A 21386-nucleotide genomic window follows, 5' to 3' on the forward strand; every position below is an offset into this window, starting at 1 on the left:
AAATAAGGATCGATGTGAACACTTTAAATTGATCTATAAAGTCCTGATGTAAATATAAAGAGTAGAAAGTCACACATTGTCAAGTATGTGAGGTATAGCAAAAAGTAGTTAGCACGATCCCCTCCTGTTACAAGTAAGAAATTTGTTTTGAGACTGCATACACAGATGAGTCACATCTAGGTCTTTTAATTTCAATTCTCTTTCCATTACATGGTTTTGTTTTGTTTCTAAGAAAAACCTCAGCAACTCGTTTTGGAGTAGGGTTCTAAGGAGAGACAGGGGTAATAGAGGTGCCTTCCAAAATGCTCAAAAAGGTCCAATGGTTTTGACTATTTATTTTATATTATGGTTTTCATTTTTGATGATTTAAAAATGCTGGTAAAATATAATCGATATTATCAGGAAGACCATATAAGAGGTTGAGCAAAGTAACTTTGGAATAGTATCCGAAGTACCTAACAATAAGTTCTATTGAACTCTGGTAAAACTTCTAAGGAAGTGATCTGTTACTAATTAATTACCTGGTAACCTATGGGATATAGATTTTTTTTTTTATAGAAAATAAAGCAGTAAAAACAATGGGTAATTAAGCCTCATTTATTTTTGGTTCCTCACCCTATTTAGTTGAGAGCTTCTCACAGTGAAGTGTCTAGACCACCAGTGTCAAAATCAGTGTAGTGCTTGTTCAAAATGCAGGTTCCCAGGCTGTCAAACTTAATGGATTATAGTCTCTGAGAGATGGAGCTTGAGAATCAGCCTGTTAGTAACTTCCCCAGATGATTCTAAAGTACAGTAATGCTAAAGAACCATATCTAAGTGTTACTCTTTTATATTTGATTAATGGTTTGATAAACTAAAAGATAGATGGTCTTATGCATTACTTAGGTTTAGTGGTATTTGAAGAGGTGGCTGTACTAAGTGTTCTTTGAGATCTTTGTATTGTTATACAGAATAAATATTTCACTTTATGTGGGAACATCTGAAAAGCCTACCACAGAAATTTCTTGGAACACAACGGTTGAGTCTATAAAGTGTGGCACTGTTGAGGTAGTTCTTTCGCATAAACCACTGGGATTTGAATAATGGACATGATGTCTGCTAGAATTCTACAATCAATAGGCTTACCTCAGAGATGGAAAAATGATGCCATCGAGCAGGAATTGGCAAACTTATTTTGTAAAAGGCCAGATAAATATTTTAGGCTTTATGGGTCATACTATCTCTGTTGCAACTATTCAACTCCTCTGTTGTAGTGTGAACACAGCCATGGATTTCATAAGTGGGTGAACATGGCTGCGTTCCATTTATATTTGACTTGATCCCTGTCAGAGAACATTTAATGTATAATTCAATCAATATTTAAAGTAAAAAACCAATAGCACAAGTATTCAATACATTTTGATAATTTGTATTTATATGAGAATATTGATAAGTTAAGTAAAAAAAATATGGATGTGGTGTTTCTTTTACTTTCTGTTCTTATTTGCGATCCATTGGCCTTTTTACAAGTAATAAAACAGTGTGGTGGCTTCTAACCATAGCCACAAATTGCCCTGTCACCAACAGGTCAAGTCTGCTTCCACAACACTTTCAATTGGACCTGTGATTTGCTCTGTCCTAAAGAATGCAGCAGAGGTGATGTTCCAGTTCTAACCCGAGGCCTTGGGAAATCTTGAAGCTTCCATTCTTGTTCTAGGAACTAAGATGCAGAATGAAAATCCATGTGGAGAGGGAGCACCAGCTGCCCTTGACATCCCAGCTGCCTCAGTTGAGGCTCACACCAGTGAGTGAACCCAGCTTAGAACAGGCAAGCCCAGTCCAAATTACCAAGTCATAGAATACTGAGTTGGATCATGGTTTTTGTATGTTTTATTATGAAGCAGCAGGTAACATATACAAGGAAGAGCAAGGTAATAAGCTGAGTGTGAAAGGGGAGGATGTGTTTAAAGTTTGAGAAGTATGAAATGGAGAAGGCATGAGATGGTATATCTCTGTGTTGTAGGGAAATATAGTAGGGCCACTGGAGACTCATTTGAGGAATTCATTTGAGGTGAATGCACTCAAAACAGTTTAAAGTGAGGTCTATCAGAATGGTTACATGTGTTTTGCAGTAATAGTCCAGCTGTGCAGGTGCGGGCAATGAGTAAGTAGAGAATTGGACTGAATGGTGGAGGTGTGTGTGGGTATTTTAGCAGGTGAGCATCATGAAAAGAGAGAGAGGAAAGTGAGATATGAGTGTATGCAAGGGAGTGATTCCAATAATAAATTGGCATAGGGGAAGCTGACTGTGAGCTTCCTTGAGGATCGATGAACTGCTGGACCCTTAGGAGAGGGAGCAAAGAACTGTGAGAAGAGTCAAAGAGGGAATGAGCTGGAAAGATAGCAGCTGGTTGTCAGGGCATGCTAGAATTGAAATTAACTGTAGAGGGTGGGGGATGGTAGTCTTGCAACGATCCTATTTGTTCCAACTGAACCACCTTACCTAGGTTGCCTTCTGGTGCATTTGTATTTAGGGAAGGTGGAAACGAACCAGCAGCCGTTTTGTTTTTATGCTTAAGAATGGGGTGGGTGCTTTTGTAACTCATGTACATTGTTGCCTGGTGTTGGTTTATCTCATTGCTGTGGGGCTGCATCCAGAAACTGCCAACACAGCACCTCTGGCTTCCTCCTTCAGCAACTCCAACCCCTGAATCAGGTATGTGTTTCACTCCCTCATGGAGGGTGTTTGTCTCCAGCAGAATGCCCAATTTGAGGTTGGATGTGGTGAAAGCCTGACAAGGCTCCAATCTGTCCTTGTGGGTTTTAATTTGGTTTTTCCCCATTTTATATTCAGCTTCCCTTTTAACTGCCTGCCCCGTGGAGTTCAAGTTCCAACACTGGACATGAAGATAATAGCCTTATAGAAGGCGAGTAACAAGCTCCCAATTCTGTTTTACTTATCAGATTTTCAGTGGTTCTGCTTCTGATCGATGCAGAAGGGGTCCCGTTTGTTTTTCGAATTGACAAGCTCTAGGGTATGAACATGTGAATGGATGGGGATGGGGGAAGTTGCTTCTCTCTCTGCTTCTCCCCCTGCTTGTGCTGTCAAATAAATAAATAAATAAATAAAATCTTAAAAAAAATTATTAGTCTGGTGACTAGAGGGGAATTTGGGATTAACTCCCAGGATAAGGTGAATCTACATAACAAACAGAGAAGGAGGAGGAGTACCAGGTATAGAGTTGAGACCAGCTGAATCCAATGACAGGTGGATGCAGGCATGTTGCTTCAAGGGGGTGGGGAGATAACAGAATCACTCTCCCAGCCTCTGACCCGCCTGTAAGGTTAGTTAAGCCCTCTGCACTATCCTGTTTCCCAGCTCCTTACAGGTACCAACACGGAGAGCACTCCCCACTAAACCTTCCGCATGTACATCTGTTTCTTGGAGAAACCAACTAATTAACCCCTTTTTGAAATACTGTGTTGTTTTTGCTTCTGGGACATCATGTTCTCTTAAGTCTTGCCCTGCCTCACTAGCTTCTCTTAGAGTTATTTTTGTTTTTTTCCCCTGATCTCTCTGGCTTGTAAACATTAGATCCTTTCTTTTCCCTATGCTTATTTGAAGTGATCTCATCCTGACTCATGGTTTTAAGTACTATATATATATATATATATATATATATATATATATAAGAGGGACTGAAAGAACTCGGATTGCTATGTCAAGGCTAGGAGCCCACTTCGGAGGTTAACCGTCATGAATTTAAAATGAGATCCGTTGGCAAGGTTGTGTATTTTTTTTTCCCCCAGCCATATTCAGTTGTTTGATCATACATAGACATTCATTTACTTATTCATTCAATAAATACTTGTCTAGTTTCTTCTTTGTGTCAGACATTTATCTAGGAGGAAACAGCCGAGACCAAAATAGGCCAAAACCCCTGGCCTTGTGGAATTTATTTTCTGGTAGACAAGATCCATTACTCAGAGGCCCTCAATGGTTAGTGGGTGATACACTAAAATTCTTGGAGCTTTAGTTTCTTAAGTTGTTGACTGGAGAGCATAATTGCCCTCTTGCAGGTATGCTGGGAAGATTAAATGAGATATAAAGCTCTTAGAATCTTGTCCTACATGTGGTTCAACAAGTCATAGTCCTTTTAAAGCAATATCTTAGATCATACCTTCTTAAGCTTCAAAAAGATTTAGTTGCCTCTTATAACTCTGAATTGGGATTTTGAATATCCTTTAACCCATGATATTTATTTTACAGCAATAATAAAAAAGATGAGTTCATTCTATCAATAAATATTTAATGAGCCCTTACTTTGTGCTGGGCACACAGTAACATAGACAGTGCAATTTTTCATTCTCCTTCTCTTGCTGCAGGTGGACGGACTAGTAAATATGCTTTCTACCCTAGAGCTTATGAAAAGAACACCATTCTCGACATTTGATGATTCTTTTTCCTGTAACCGTCCTTGAATAGACAGTTAAGTTGAAAGAAGTTTCTTTTCCTGACTCTCTGGAATTTACACAGTCTGTGCTGCAAATCTTAGCCTTACCCTAATCCTCTCCTCTCCTCCAGAGCCGAAAATCTTAAAGTTAGTATCACTTCCTTCTTGAATGAAATACAATTTAAAATAAGTTTCGCTGTGGTTTTAAGTTTCTCTGGGTGTCTTAGACTAGTATTTTATAATACTAGTTGGTAAACAAACCTGACCTGCTTTGGGGTTAGTCTCTCTTATTTTTTGCATCTACTTCCTCCTCCTGGCTTTCTTTTGGGGATTAATTCTTCATAGATGGTTCTCAGGTCTTAATATCTTCAGATCCCTCCCTTTGTTCTGATTCTTGTCCTTCTCCTGCCTCCCAACTGCGGGTTCTCTCTCTGTATATACTATCTTTTCTACTAGATTTATTTTGCCGCCTGCTTCCTGTCTTCTACTCGGAGTATCCAGTTCCTCCTTGTTCATATTCTTCACCTGCCCCTGGCTGCCTCCCCACCCTCCCACTTTTATTTTTCTTTCTTCTGTCCACCTTCCCTCTCTGTTCCTCTTTTAATTACTGCTTTTAATTAGGGCTACTGTATTGCGGGGGGATAGGATAGTATGAAATATGGACATGAAGGAGCCTCGGGTTTTTACGCTTCAAAGCTTTGTTCTTTTATTTATCTTTGTCCTTTGGATCTGAAGAGTCTGCTTCTACTTAGATTTCCCAGGGGTGTGGATATCCACCTTCTACTCCCTTTGCTCTGTGGAAAGAATCTTAGCTAAAGTCCCCAAAGACTTCTTTATTGCCAGAGGTAAAGGTCATTCCTCCTGAAGATCATGCCACATTTTCAATAGCTCTTCCAGTATCCTCTTAATCTATGTGCTATCCTCCTTTTTACCTTGTTTCTTCTTGCCTTGACCCAAACTGTAATTTGAATACTGACAACGCCCTTCAGCTAGAAGTCAGGATTTCCATATTTATTAACATTCCTGTTTGAAAACAGTATGATTTCCTTTTGGTTTGGCCCTAATTGCTGCTATACGTTAGTCTTTAGGTTTTGTATTGCTTAGTGAGACTATATAATGCTCGTGACTAAAGTCTTCAGGACATTTTGCTGCTGTTTGTGATATTTTATGTTGAGTTTGTGCTTATCTTACAGTAAAATACATGACCGTGTTAGCTTTTAGGGCAGGGCCAGGCCACAGTGCGCATGACGCAGGTTGGTGGTGGTGCAGGGTGTGAGCAGAGAATGAACTGAAATAATTATTCTCTACTGCTTTTTCTTTTCTGCCTGATAATCTGGTTCTGTTCTTTTTTTTTTTTTTTTTCCTCCAGGAGACAAGAGAAAAACAAGGAAAAGGAAAAAAAACTAAATAGAAGGCAGCTGTAGGAGTTTTTCAATTGCTCAGATGAAGAGGATAAATAGATTATAAACAGTTATTGCACATTTTCCTTTCCAATCTCCTACCTTAAAAGATTTCTATGTTTTAGTGCTGGACTCTTCGAAGGGCTTGTTGGCCCAGAAACTACCACCTTCTCACGGAACAAATGTGGTTTATCTCCTTTAAGTGAGATTAAGGACTAAAATTTAGAGTTTTATTTACTAGCTACATAGATAAAAAATAGACTTTAAAGTGTCTGATTGCCTAATTACTTGCTCTGTTAGGTAATGGAGACAGACGGTATAGCTCCAAGATGGTCATATACCTTCCTTATAAAAGTTAGATGTGCATCTTAAGAGTATCTAGAAAGCAGATTTACAATATAGAAGAGAAGGAGCTGTGTATAAATATATTTTTCTTAGCAATGTGTAAATTTATGACAGCTGACAGGATTCTTAATAAGTAGATTTAAGCTGCAGAATTTAAATATTGAGATTTTTTACTATTCAATAATAATAGGATAAGTCAACGTTTAACCAAACCAACGAAGCAGGGAAGAGCTTAAAAGAATTGTTAGCTCTAGTGTGGGTCAGGAGCTGGCAAACTTTTTTCCAGCAGAGTAAGCCATATAGTAAATATTTAAGGCTTTGCAGATCACATGGTTTCTGTTGTAACGACTTATACAACATGTACATTAGTAGGGTTCTTAGAGCGTAGTAAATTTCAGATTTTATCATTAGTATTCTGGTGGCAGCTCATAAAGGCAAACTGCTTGGTTTAAAAACTAAAAGCCACCTTAGGGAGTTTTCATACATCAACTTTTAAATGTGTTGAAAGCCACCTAAATGAATGGGCTGCTCTCTTTAGATTTAGGATTTCCTTAGAAGGGCCATATGGCTCTTCTGTATGCTTCAGATAACTTTTTGAATAAATGAGTGGATTCCTTTTTCTCCTACCCATCAGAATGATCCTCTGTAATCTATGTTACTTTAACACTGAAGGACAAATCAGGAGATTGTACTGTTTCATTTTTATACAAAATATTGTGGTTTTTTATGGTGTCCAGTTCATGGGGGGCTTTTTCTGGTGATGTTTAAAAGGTACACTTCAGTGTTTAACTCACTTGCACTTAAAAATTTTGGAAACAACCTAAGAATGTGATTCACAGATTATGACCCTTAGAGTTCTAATCAAATTTATTTAAATACCCTATGTAAAGCCATTGATTAGAGATTAACCTAATCAAGGGAAAATAAGATTTCTAATTGAACTTGTCAGCTGCTCAACTTTCTGGTGCAGAACAATGCACAGGACTGTAATAAGTGGTGCTATTTGGTAAGGGGAAGGAAATAGAAGCTTAGTTTCCTAGGACATACTTGAAAAGGTATTGTTTTTAAAGATTATATCTGTGTCTACTTACCTAAGTTATTACTCCATGTAATATATTTTTTTTTTACTCCATGTAATATTTTAATTAAAATAAAGTTAAAATGTGAAATAAAGTTTAGCATGGTGGTAATTCCATTTTTTACGTGTTATTTTCCCCCCAACCCCACAGGGAAAGTCTACTGCTTTATCATGAGTCTCCAAATCATCCAAATGTAGGTACAATAAAACCACTTCTTACCCTCAAGCCCCAAGCTAGCTACTACTCCCTCTTCCATCCTGGGCTGAGGACTGGGAATTAGGGCTGGTTGGTGCTACAGTGATGTTTGTTACACCACAACCTTTGGTTCTTGAGCGCTGGCTATTTTGCTTGCTTTTCATGGATAAAAATGAAGGTGCAGTGAGGGTTGACTTAAGGGAAGTTATGAAGTACTTGGTGTGGTCTCAACTCCCCTTTGAGTTTTTTCCTCTCAACTGTTCATGGAGTGTTTTCCTCCTCCACCTCCTCCCATTTTCCAAGGTCTTGAATTGAAGAACTAATTCTCTAATAGTAAGGTTTCAAGGTGGCATAGGAGCAAAAAGGTAATGTGGTCACTTGAATTGATGTTAATGTTGCTCATCAACAAGACCAGGTAGGAATGTGGTCTTATGTTTAGACTAGTATGAAAAGTCCAATCTATATTAAAACTATAGATTCACAAACATTTTGACTGATAATAAGGTTTTTTGATAAAGAATTTGTATATTATATTATCATTCAACACAGCCTCCATGATCATAGTTGAATTAGAATAATTAGACATACCCTCGTTGATCTAAACTTAGTCTCCTAAATAGAGAAATACCTTAATTGATTTAAATGAGAAGATGGTAATAATGAGTTTTAGAAAAGCGTAATGAAGCATCTGCAAAACACTTAGGAGTACAAATAACGGGCTAAATAATAACACTGTATCTTAATGGTGCTAGGTATATATTATAAAAAGATTTGACCAAAAAATGAGAGAGAATGTTTTATAGTTCTGTTATCTTAATGGAAACCACTTACAGCAAATGACTACAATTTGCATTTTGGTCCCAATGCTGTAAAGTGACTTACCAAGAAGTAAGAATGCATTATTTCTCTTAAAAACTCAGTTTTTGTATTTATGTTGTAAGCAGCCCACAAACTTTCAAGCAACAAATGTACAAATTGAAGGGAAAGAAATCATTTTATTTTTCTGGAGAAAATCTAAATAACAAATTCTCAAAAATGCAGATACGTCACCACTTACACACCTCGATCCTTTCCTCATGCAGTTTCTTTTCTTCCTGGGCCCTAATGAAGAAAAACTGAAAAAAGAGAACCAGATATTTTTCTTAGAATCTTAAATGCCAAGGCAGATAAAAAGTATTAAATAATATCTAAATGATATCATACTAGACAGTATTCCATGAGGGGAAAATGGTAGGTCAAACATAGTGCTGGTCTTAAAATATATACAAAAGTAAGTAACTATACAAGTTAAATAATATAACTTAACAGCTAAAGGCAACAGAAGAAATGCCTTTGGGCAGTTGTAATTTGTGATGAGCAGTCAACTGAAATCTACAGATAATTTTTTTCTTTTTCTTCTTTTCTTTTCTTTTCTTTTCTTTTCTTTTCTTTTCTTTTCTTTTCTTTTCTTTTCTTTTCTTTTCTTTTTTTTCTTCTTCTTTTCTTTTCTTTTCTTCTTCTTTTCTTTTCTTTTTTTTAACAGATAATTTCTTACCAGAATTCTTGTGGCTGGGCCTTTCAGATGTGAATTCCCCAATGTGAGAACCTTTAAATCCTTGCATTATGTGGGATACTAGAAGGTAAGGTTTGTGTTTTTCTGTAAAAGCAGGTTTCTCCATATCCTGCTGCTCAGTGGCTGAATGAAGCTTCTGTTGTTTTGATAGATGCAGGAGGTTGGTTTTAATCCTTTAGGACTTTTCATGTTATTTATTTGATATCCAGGTATTGTAGGAATTCCTAGGCCACCCCTGCTCACCCTGTCCCCAGCATTTTATTGACACCTTTAGCCCCTTGGGCAGCATCAGCATGGTTTCCCAGAGTGCTGGGGCCTTCTGCTATCACTGATGCCCCACAGGGGCTGAGGAGGCCTTCCAGGCCCCTGGGAGGTGGGCAGTGGGCATCCAGACCCCTCCCCAGGGCGCAGGAAGAGAGGTTGGCCTGGGGCAGAGGGGAGGCAGGGCTTCTTAGTTGAGCACATGGTGAGGACAGTGAGGGGCATGGGGTCACTGCCACGTGTTAGTTGCTCTGGGGGGAAGCGGCCCCACCTCGGGCCAGAAGAGGCTCCAGGAGAGGTGCGATCTGAGCCAGCGTGCCCATGAAGGCCCAGAAATGCAATGTGTGTGATGGGATGCTTACCAGGTACTGGAGGAAGTCAGCTGAGGCCTGGAGCACCCCCATCCTGCCACCCACTCGCAGCTGCCTTGTTGGAGCCCAGGCTTGGGAGAATCTGATGTGCGGCTGCTGCTCGGGGGCAGCCCAGTGCTGCCAGGGGCAGGTGTCAGGCCCAGAGTTCCACCACTCTTGAGGGTGGAAATCCCTGTTGCCAGATGGAACTAGGCCTTGGCCCTCAGGAACCAGTGGAAGAGTCAAGATGAGGTGGTCAGGGATTTCCAGCTTCAGGAGGCCCTCAGTGATGTGTGAATAGTCCATATTCTTGAAGGGCTCCATGGAGGGGAGATTAGCTGGTTGGGTTTTTCTTTTCCTGTTTCTTGGTAGCATGGCCTGATTTGTCTTTGTAAGATTACACTTTGTTTGCCATCGGTCCATGTGGCCTGGGTGGGACAGGTCTGCCTACAACTCCTGCCTTGTCTAAATCCAAGTTCTCCCTGAATCCCTGGTGGTATCAGGAAAAGGTGCCCTCTTTCCCCTGGGCTTGCTGAACTGGTAATCTGTGAGCTTGAAGTTGTCGTTCCTCTTATTCTCCCCTTGTCGGGAAGGTCTCCTTAAGGATGGTGAATGCAGTGGCGAGATGAGAGGTACCAAGGCTCCTGGCGTGTGGATGCTAGACTGACCCACTCCTGCATTTCTAAATAAAGAGTAAACACATTTTCTTTTAAAATAATCTGGTGTTTAAGCTATACGGTTTCTGTCCCGTGCAGTTTCTCCATTTTATAGCCCTTTCCTTAAAGGTATAAGGTGGAAATTAAACTCTTATTCTGTGAATTTTTATCTTGATGTCCTACAGGAGACAGATATAATCTTAAATCTTGAACTCATGTGAGTTGTGTGGAATTTTAGATAAATTCAAGACTATTTGAATTTTTTCAAATATTTATATATGGAGTAATTGTGAATTGATGGGTTTTGTGCTTCCTACTCAGAAGTGGCAGTTTTGTTCAAAACTCATCACATGCTGTAATTCAGTTCTAATTCTAATAAGCTTATAGTTTCTAGTTACATGTCTTAAATCTTTTCTCACCAACCTCACTATAAACTATTGTGAACAAAGAATGTATTTTCAAGCTTAGCATAGGCACTCTAGTATTATTTAAGTACCCTAGTATTATTATACACACACATAAACACACACACACACACATATAATACTGAAATGAACATAAACATGTTGATCCTTTGAAAGGATATTGAAATGATCTAAACTTGCTTGAAAGGGAACATTTTTTGGGAGAGGTCTTAATGTCAAAAATAAGGGGCAACCATCTTATTTGACAATAGGTGTGAACAAGTGAACATATTTTTCAGTAATACAAAGGAAAATAGAATGACTTTAAAATATCCTCATTCTTTGAGCATTTAACATAGGTTTGGGGACTAAATGTTTTAGGTCTGATTGTACTATCAATTTATCTTTGAATTTTCTCAAATGACAGTTCTGGCTTAGAAATGTGACTCAAGCCATCCTGGTTAAGTAGCAAAATGGTTCTAATACCTTATCCTGGTAAGGGAGGTAGGGGACAGAGGTTTTTAGGGTCAGGTATTTGATTTACCTGTAATTACCTTGATGTAGCCTGTGGTGGTAAATTGGAGTTGGGGCCAGCGAAGACCAAGTGAATGAGGCGGAAGCAGCAAAGCTAACCAAGCATTCGACTACACCACCCCAAGTGTTTAGGAACCCGTTTTGGCTTTGGAAGCTTTATTCAAGCATGCAAGCTTACTTGGAAGCCCCTGTGTTTTTATAGGGTGGTGAAGAATTGGGAGCCTCTAGATTCCTGTTTTCACAGTTGACTTCTAAGAGCTGCTAGGAGCTGGAGCAGCTTGGTTTCAGTCTTTGGATGGGACATCTTCTAGGGAGAGATGCTGTCTAAACATTTTTGCCATGGATGCAGACATGCATGCAAAGCTATGCTCATTTTTTTCTAAACCAACAACTTTTTTTTTTTTTTTAAGATTTTTTATTTATTCATGGGAGACAGAGAGGCAGAGACAAAAGCAGAGGGAGAAGCAGGCTTCATGCAGGGAGCCCCACGTGAGACTTGATCCTGGCACTCCAGGATCACACCCTGGGCCGAAGGCAGGCACTAATCCGCTGAGCCACCCAGGGATCCCCTAAACCAACAACTTTTGATGGTAAATCACTCCATTGCTTACTTTGTAATGTTAGTGGAATTGTAGTCATTATCAAATAAGTTAATCTTCCTTCATGTATAGTACATATTTACTGCATGCCAGTAAAATAACAATAAATATCATAAACAAGAATTTTAGCTCACACATTTTTTCTTAATGTCTGCTAATGAAATAATTCTTCTCGACTGGCATAAATTGTCATTTTCAGAAAATAGCAGTCTTCAGGGATGTTATAGGATTTGAATCAAAGTTTGTGAAAGTGACTTAAAATCTGCTTGTAACTGCTGGATATTTGGATTCTTTGCATACCTTGCATGTCATTTGCTAAGTTGTGTCCTAATGGCAAGAATATTACCAGATCAGAGCAGTGGATTGGATCGCTTATAGAGGGAACGATGCATTGCATGGCTTAGAAAACCACATAGAGATGTGCAATGTATTCACTGTATTTGATTTTTTCTTAGAGTTTCAGCAGTTCAGACCTGCTGTGCAGACTCCTTATAGGCATAGTAGGGCCTACTTTTTTTTTTTTTTCTACTTAGAGCCTAAAAAACCAGAGTTACATAGCAAAATTGGAAAGCTAAAGTTTTCTGCTAAATCGGCAACACCATTTGTTAGATGTGGGACGCAATGCTCAATATTTACTCTGTGTGGTACAATTAAGATAATATTGCTGATTTATTTTAATGTCTGCCTTATTTATGACGAAGCTTATATAACTTAGTGTTTGGAAAGTGAAATACCATGTGCCTGATGGATAAAAAAATTTAAGTTCTTGGATCTAGTTGATAGTTCCATAATGTTAGAATGCGCTTATCTGTAGGAACTGTTTAAAAAGTCTAGGCATAGCTGCTTGCATTCTCCTTGGAAAAGAGGTTTCTGGACCATTTTAGTTCATGCTGAATGCTGAGTCATTTCTGGCTTCTCCTTGACTGTGGAGGAGCTCAGTGGGGCAGCCAAGTGACCTGCTTTCTAATGGACAGAGCTGAGTTAGCACTGCAGGAAGACCTTTTTAGTGTTGCATTAATGAAAATATGCCATGAGGTCAGTACATGTCCTTACAGAAAAGATTTCCTGATGTGATCATGCAACTTCAAACTCCCCAAGCATGTCCTGAGTTAGGAACCATGTACAGTCCTGAGCTGTAACGAAAGTTATTCGAGGGGACTATGGGTACTGAGCATCTCAGAAGAATGGTTTTTGAAGCAAAAGCCAATATCTATAGTATCTCAAATAAGTTCTCTTTTAAGGAAGACATGACCAGCTTTTCTGTTTCAAATAGTAGTAAATGAGCTGTAATTCCTATAAAAATTTCCCAGAATGTGTACATATTACAACTAAAAATAAACATTGTGTGTTTGTGCATGTCTGAATTTGGGGAGATTAAATTTTTTTTTTTAATATTCTTTGTTTAAATTACAACTTGAGGTCTGAAGAGCCTGGTCTTTTATGTATTAGAGACGTGCTCCAAGTCACACCTACTATTCAGGGGGAAGTTTGCTTTTGGTACAACCATAAAAATTAAGAGAATTGCAGTGTCTGCCTGAGGTCTTGGGTCTTAAGTGGGCTCTTTTGTGGGGAGGGGCTCTTATTTATTGCTCATGAGTCCTGCTGAGTTCCAGAGATAGACTCTAGGTCAAGTCTTTTCTTCTGACCTCCAAATCTGTATTAATTTCTGGTTCTATGTTGTTTTGTAGTAGAGAGTGATGGATAGTAAACTTGGAGTTCTTAAGGTTGAAAGGAAAGAAAAAGGAAATTGGAGATTTGAAGTAATAAGGTTAAGAGCTTAAGGTGATAGGGTTAGAGCAGTTTTAGTGGAGTAGAGGTCTTGATTAGACACAGTGGAGAGAATGGGGCTCCAGAGAAAGGTGACTGACAGGTGGTATCTAAGTAGTAGGATTTGGGAGACCTAGCTAGGATAAAAGTGTCAGCAAGAAGTGACCTGAGGCCCAATGATTCTTGGGATGACAAGATCCAGGTAAGGACTGGTAAAGCCCATTTTGATAATTTTCTGTGTAGGCTGAGCTGTGACTTTATTTCAGGAGTCTCTATTCAGTATGAAATAGTTTTGTTTTTATCCACAGACTCTGTTTCTATTCAGTCTCCCTCTTGTCTCATGAGGCCATCTTGGGCAGGTCTGCTTCCCAGTTGTTTTTAGGTAATAAGTCTAGTTCTGCCTGTTTAGAGCTTGACTTTCTCTTTAGTAGAGAATAGTGCTTAAGAACACGGACTCCTGAATCAGAGCTTTTTTTTTTTCTTTGTTTTCTTCTTCTTCTTTTTTTTTTTTTTTTTTTTTTTGCCTGCAGCTGTGTATAAACTAAGTCTTTAGCCTAAATTTCCTGTTCTTTGCTTAAGGACACTAGTGTCTACCTCATAGCAGTTCTTGTGAGGATGAAATTAAGACCTGTAAGGCACTTAGCATGTGTATGCCAGGCACTGTTCTGTGTGTGCTTGGGATTATTAGTATTACTGTTAACTGATTCAGATCTCCCTGACTCTGTTGCCCTCACTGACTGGGAGATCTGGGGTGGGGAGCCAATGTGATCTGTTTCATTTCTGCAACTTGTGAATCTGCAGTTGAAGCAGGGGTAGGGGGGTGGGTATTGTCTGGTTAGGAACATGTGTTAGCCCCCCTCACTTCTAGTTGTCATGCTGTGCGTGGTGGGGTGGTGGTGAGAGGAGATATGTGGAGTAGGTGTAGGGAGGGGGAATTTGGAAGATAGAAACCATCTTGTGTAACTGTTACTTAGCACTGCTTTTGTGGATAGCTTGCCATTGAGGGCATTTGTGAAGTTTCTGACCAACTGTGGAGGTCCTGTGGACCTCCCAACTGCATGCTGCTTAGACTAGGAGACCCCTTCCATCTCCCCAGGTTCTTCACCAAATATCCCACGTTGTCCTGCTACTGGTGACGTGTGGACATCATCCCCTTTGTTAAGCTTTTAATTGAAGTATAGTTGACCTATAATAATAGTTTCAGATATACAACATAGTGATTTGATAATTACAAAATGCTCACCATGTTAAGGGTAAAAGTTGCCAGAGTTGTTATAGTATTGACAATGTTCCCTATGCTGCACTTTTCATCCTTGTTTTATATATGGGAGTTTGTTCTCCTAAGCTCCTTTAGCTATTTCCCTTATCTCCCTTATACCCCGCCCCTGTGGCAACCACCAGTTTGTTTGCGGTATTGTCTTTATTTTATTTTTAGATTACATGTATAAGTGAAATTATTTGGTATTTGTCTTTTAGTGATTTCACCTAGCACAATGTCCTTTGAGTCCATCCATGTTGTGAATGGCAGGATTTCATTCTTCTTTATGGCTGAGTAATATCCCATTGTGTGTATATACCACATTTCTGTCCATTCATCTATTGATGGACACTTAGGCTGTTTCCATATCTTGACTATTGCAAATATTGCTGCAGTAAACACAGGGGTGCGTGTATCTTTGCAAGTTAGTGTCTTTTGTTTCTTCAGATAAATATACAGAAGTAGAATTATGGATTGTATGGTATTTCTATTTTGAAGTTTTTGAGGAAACTCCATGTTTTGCACGGTGGCTGCACCAGTTTACAGTCCCCGAACAATGAACAAGGGTTCAATGGGCATTCTTCTCAAGCATCTTTTCTGCCTCATTCTCACCAACTGAAAGTCTTGGTGTTTGGAATCTTAAAAATACAGCCTTTAGAAAACCTGTCTCAAAAGTCTGAGTCTTCTGTTTTGGACTATGAAGGACTCACTTTAACTGGAAGTATTCAGACCATACAATGCCACTCTTGCATGGTGAAGATGTTGGCCTAGCTTCATTTTTAAAAGGATGCTGGTGGGGCAAGGTAACATCATAACCTGTGGTCAGAGGGGGCATTACTTTAATAGGAAAGCACATGAGAGAGTTCTTAGGAGAAGGTCTCTAAAAAGCACACTCAGTGTGCTCCACGAGAGAATGTCAACTTTAAATACCATTTGAGCCCAGAAGCTATTTCCAGATCATCGTGGTACCAGAAAAGAACTATCATGTGCCCCTCAGTTTTCCATCTCCTCCTACCTCCATGCTAACCTTACAGTAAAGCACAGTTGGTTTTGAATTGTGAAGAAGCCCAAGCCTTGGAAATGGAGGCACTACCTTGCCCCTGCCTTTGCCATTGTGGGCTTCCAGCTCAAAGTGGACAGAGCCAGGCAGGTTTGGGAAGAGGCTTATCTTTAAATGAAGTGTGTAGTTTTGATTAATTCATGAGGCAGGGAAATGTAAGTATTGACCTGAGAGTGTCCCTAGGATCAGATGTTTTTGTTGCTCAGGAGTAATGGGAATACTTTTGAGTTTTACCTGAGATTTCATTCAGTGTTGGGGAGACAAGAGTAGTTGTGGGCAAGGATACACTAGTTGCTATATGATGGCCCCTTCCACTTGTTCACCGTAATGGTTATAAGCCCCTAGTTTTTAAGAATGGTTAAAACATCAGTGATGCTTTTATTATTGCTGATACTTGTAATGAGTCTTAAATGTGCATTTATGAGTTGGATGATTAAGTAGCACCTAATTTGAAAGATATTGAAGATATTCATCAATTGATAGCTCTGGTGGATTTTTAAGAGACAGAGGAAGAAAACCCTTTTAGACTTCAAGTGTTTTTTTTTTTTTTTTTCCTGAGTAGCTGAGGTAATTGGTTCTCCTTAAGCATTTCCTTACCATTTTTTGTCCTTTCTATGCTAGCCCCTGTATTTGAGGGAAACTCTTGCTCAAGTTTCCTTGTAAGCAGGGTTCTGTTTTGGTTCTGCCAATGAAAAGCATGATCAAGAGATTTGTAAGAGGAAGAATCTATCATGCTGGCAGTCGTAGTTGACATGATTACATTTAAGATTTCTTCTTCTAGGCTGTCTTGGTGTTAGATCCAGGTTTTGTGAAGCTTATACAATTTTAGGGATCTTTTAAGAAGAACAGAAAAGTATCAATTAAAAGTTACTTAAAAAGTAGAAATCTTATTTAAAATAGACAAAAGAAATCACAACACCTTTATATGGCTAGGTATGAAGTTCTTGATTCATACTTACATGTTTTAGGAGTATGTATGATTTGTCTTACTCTTTTGGAGTATGTATGTATGATTTGTCCTCAATTATATCCCTTAGCTTCAAGAGGTAGACTGTGATGGCTGGCTTGAGCTCTGCCTCTGCTTTCCATGTCACTTCCTCAGAAGACACTGTCTTCTAAATTTGAATATTTCTGTGGAAAAGACTGAGGCCAGCCTATCTTATTATCCTTATAGGTTACTTGGTAAGTTTTTGCTTGACTATCCAGATGAGTCTTGGCTTTGAAGTAAACACACATGACTATTTCTGGTATTTGCTATTTGGGGTTAGTTTTCTTTGGAACATGAAGTACCCTTTCAGCATAACTGTGTGTGTGTGTGTGTGTGTGTGTGTGTGTGTGTGTGTTTTACTTCGAGTACCCCCCTCCCCACCTCAAATTATGGCTGTAAGTTTCCTGCTCTATTGCTTGTTTCCCCCGCTTTGGGTAGCAAGTTATACACAGGCTATCCCTCAATAACTGGCATTTTATTTTTAATTTTTTAAAAAAACTTAACTTGCATTTTATTTTACTCTCACTTCTGCTTTATATTCTTCTGTATCTTTAACTATATCCATTCTGATTCTTTTAATTTTGTTTTTCAGCCATAGTTTTATTACTCATGCTCTCCCTCTCTCCCCCAACATCTTCTATTTCTGCTAGTTAGGTTTCCTATCTTCCTACTTTTTCTCCATCTCTATCCTGAGCTCTTTCATCTCTGCATTGTGTTCTTGTTTCATACTGTTACTTTTCCAAGTTTTAGGAATTCATGTTACAAGGTTTAGTAACAACTTTTATTTGCTTCATGGTGAAAAGTTTCCAGTGAGCGTTTTACCCTCTTTTTTTCTTTTCTTTTCTTTTCTTTTCTTTTCTTTTCTTTTCTTTTCTTTTCTTTTCTTTTCTTTTCTTTTCTTTTCTTTTCTTTCTTTTTTTTCTTTTCCTTTCCTTTCCTTTCCTTTCCTTTCCTTTCCTTTCCTTTCCTTTCCTTTCCTTTCCTTTCCTTTCCTTTCCTTTCCTTTCCTTTCCTTTCTTTCTTTTCTTCTTTTCTTTCTCCCTTTTATCCCTTTCCCTGTCAATAGATCTTGTTTTGCTTTATTTATCTTTGAAAGAGGTTATTTCCTAGGCCAGGTGTTGCAGGATGATTAATTGGAAGAGTCAAGATGAAATTTTGTATCTAGCATTTATTGTGAATTTCTTTTAACTTTTCCTAATTGAAGTAAATAGGAAGTTAGTGAACTTTCCCTTTTCAAAATTTTCCTTTTCCCTCTGGCAGCCACTGCTTTTTGCAGATTTAGTCAATCTAAGGGGCTTTATTTGCTGACAGCCATATCCAGTCCAATGAAGCTGCTGGTGGTTATTCATATTCCTTTCTCTTCTTTGCAAAAAAACCAAACCAAACCAACAACAAAAAACCCTCCTTAGATTTAGATTTTGCACCTCAATTATATCCCTTAGCTTCAAGAGGTAGACTGTAAAGCTGGCTTGAGTTCTGCCTCTGCTTTCCATTTCACTTCCTCAGACATATTGCTTTACCTGATCACCATTGTTTATGGCTGTTGTTCAATATATACATGTATTTTAAATTTGGGGTTTTATCTCTACTGCAGTTTTACTGAGTGTCAAGTTCATGGGGTTTGTTTCCTCCTTTACTGAAGTGTTTCTCAAAGTACAGGTCTCAGCCCATGTGTGTTACAATTACTTGGAGTGCTTATGAAAAATTCAGATTCCCAGTGTCCTTTCCAAGGCCTGCTAAATCAGAGACTCTGAGGCTAGTGTCCTAGAATCAGAATCTTTAATAACTACCTATTGTAACATATATATATGGAAATTGACAACTATTGACTTGAATAAAGGATTACAATTTTAAAGAGTTTACTCCATCTAATAAGTTATAAATTTTTGCAAGCTATAATACATTTCATAGTGTAATTTCTCCACTTTTTTCATCTTGTCCATCTATAGCTCTCTACTGTATATAATAAGGGTTCATGTGATTATTTTCCAAGTCCACAAAAATCTGAAAGACTCTAGTTCACTGGGAGTATCAGTTTATGTAAACATGCAAACTTTTATCTTGCCCATTATCTGTAATTAAGAAAGTTTTCCTGTTTTCTTGACTATCTCAATCCCAGGTTAGTGATGATTTCAGATATAAATACTGGCAGCTTTTAGAGCTATGTAATATATATTCAGGTCTCTCGAGCACCCCTTAAAGAGCTTGTAGGACTTACTTGCTACACATAGCAGGTCTTAATTCTCCTGAGCTAAACCTTGGGTGGCCAGCACACTAGGGCTATGGAAATGGAGAAGCCTTTGAGAATGAATGGAAGTCTTTAAATTGCATTTTGCCTCCTTCTGTCCACCATTCCAAATATGACCCTAAGAACTGGGAATTGCAAAAGTAAAGAAAGTGACATTTTAGGTTTCCAATGCCTTGATTTTTGTAAGTTTCCTGTGATTTGATCCTTTTCATGCTGTGTAGAGGTTGACAATAAAATGTCATCTAATTAAAAGAAAATTTGCTTTCTTTGAACATGAGTAATTCTTCAAAGATTAGATAGATGCTCTACATGTATTTTAAAGTAACTTAATTCTTTGGCCAGATTGGGCATCATAGTGGGTTACTGGTAAATAATGTTCAGGAACGTGCTTTTCTATAAAGATATATTTTAATTTTCTTTCTGGATCTGATAAGTAGTGTGTCTTTCTCCTCAGGGTGTTTTTTCCCATGGATGAATATTGATCTGAATATTAACTCAAAAACTGTCTAGAGGTCTTGGTAAGGGTATGTATTAAGTTAGAATTTTAGATACCAGAACTCATTGCTACCCAGACTATAGCATAATAAAAAGCCTTTAATAAATTCCTCTTCTGAATTATTGTCAGATTTTTATTTCTTTTTGCCTGTCAAGGTTCACTATCTTGGCTCTTTGTGAATATAGTCAGTGTGCTGCTGAGTTTCTGACTTAGCTAAAGTGTTTGGTAATGGGGCAGGGTACAAGACAGGATCCAAACACTGAAGATGGAGCAATTTCCCCTAAAGCATCTTTTTAAGTGACATTGTGTTGAAGGTAAATGCTGCTGCCCATCGCCAGCCACTCCTGAGAATAGCAGTACAACCCTGACTTATATATCATGTTTAAGTTAAAACCAAGAATTTTATATGGAAAGATTCTGGGTAGCCATGCCTTGGGCCAAAAAAAAGCAACATATTGGGCAGTAGATGATTCCTTTGCTAATGGCAATCAGGGTTAACATTCAAAAAAAATAGTTATTACTGGAATTGTTCCCTTATGCATAAATCATAAAAGGTGAGTAAAAGAATGCACTCACATTTACAATGCAGCAATGTCTCAGGCACTGAAGTTAGGAACTTTTCATATTTCATCATTTACCATTGTTTAAACGACCATTTGGTGTTACTATTCACATTTCTGTCATCAAAACAGACTAGTTAAGTTGCCAAGGGCCACTTAGATTGTAAGTGGCAGAGCCGAATTTGGAATCCAGGCAGGACTGGACACAGGGATGCCTCACAAGATATCACATTATCCCTTTGGACATATTTAAAAATCTATCGAAATGCAGTGAACTTTTTGCAACTTTCTGCATATTGGTCATCTTTGTTTATTTCTTTGGCAAGAATTATATTAGAACCCATTGGATCAGTATATGTAAAATTGTAGGAAATAAAGTTTAGCAGGATTCTTACTCTGGATAGTGGAAAGATTCTGGTCTTAGTGTTCTGGAAGACTTGGGAACTATGGTGTTAGGTTACATAACGCATCTGTTTTCTATAAAATGGTGATAATAATAGCAACTTTTTAAAACTATGGATAGATTAGAAATCATATATGTAAAATGCCTAGTACAGTGGAATTGTACTGGAATTAAAATGCAGTAAGAGTTTAAAAAATATGGGGGAGATATTGTTGGTATATATTGAGAATCCATTTGTTGAATACTTTGTTACTCATTATGTGCAATGATACTTGAGCTTAATAGTCGACATTGATCCCTGTGATCACACTGTAAATATTCTCCAGCAAATTAGTTGGGTATGCTAACAAAGTATTCTATGTCTTTAGGTCAGTCAAAAATTTAATAAAATAAATTAGGGCCTATATATACTTATATTTAGTATGAATTCAGATAATTTTATAATAGTTGAACTCTGTTTAATTTCATGAAGAAATTTCGTTAAATTTTTTGGAACATTTCAGATAGGCACAAAAGTCACATTAGTTTAAAGAGCAACACTTACCCATCAGCTAGATTTTTTTTTTTTTTTAAGATTTTACCCATTTATTCATGAGAGACAGAGAGAGAGAGAGAGAGAGAGAGGCAGAGACACAGGCAGAGGGAGAAGCAGGCTCCATGCAGGGAGCCTGATGTGGGACTCGATCCCCAGTCTCCAGGATCACACCCCAGGCCAAAGGCAGGCACCAAACCGCTGAGCCACCCGAGGATCCCCCACTAGCTAGATTTTTTAATGAGATTTTTATCTAACTTTTTTTT

At 38.3% G+C, this 21386-nt stretch overlaps 1 long non-coding RNA gene across 2 annotated transcripts in view; it reads left to right on the plus strand.

Annotated features, from left to right (window-relative positions):
- Nucleotides 1–21386, plus strand: part of LOC140626975 (uncharacterized) — a 138386-nt gene that overhangs the window by 12334 nt on the left and 104666 nt on the right. For both annotated transcript variants that reach the window (XR_012025934.1, XR_012025933.1), the window contains exons 2-3: nt 7408–7450; nt 8975–9071. This is a non-coding gene — a long non-coding RNA (uncharacterized lncRNA). The remainder of the gene's footprint in view (nt 1–7407; nt 7451–8974; nt 9072–21386) is intronic.

The sequence above is a fragment of the Canis lupus genome, chromosome 38, assembly GCF_048164855.1.
Source record: "Canis lupus baileyi chromosome 38, mCanLup2.hap1, whole genome shotgun sequence".
NCBI lineage: Eukaryota > Metazoa > Chordata > Mammalia > Carnivora > Canidae > Canis > Canis lupus.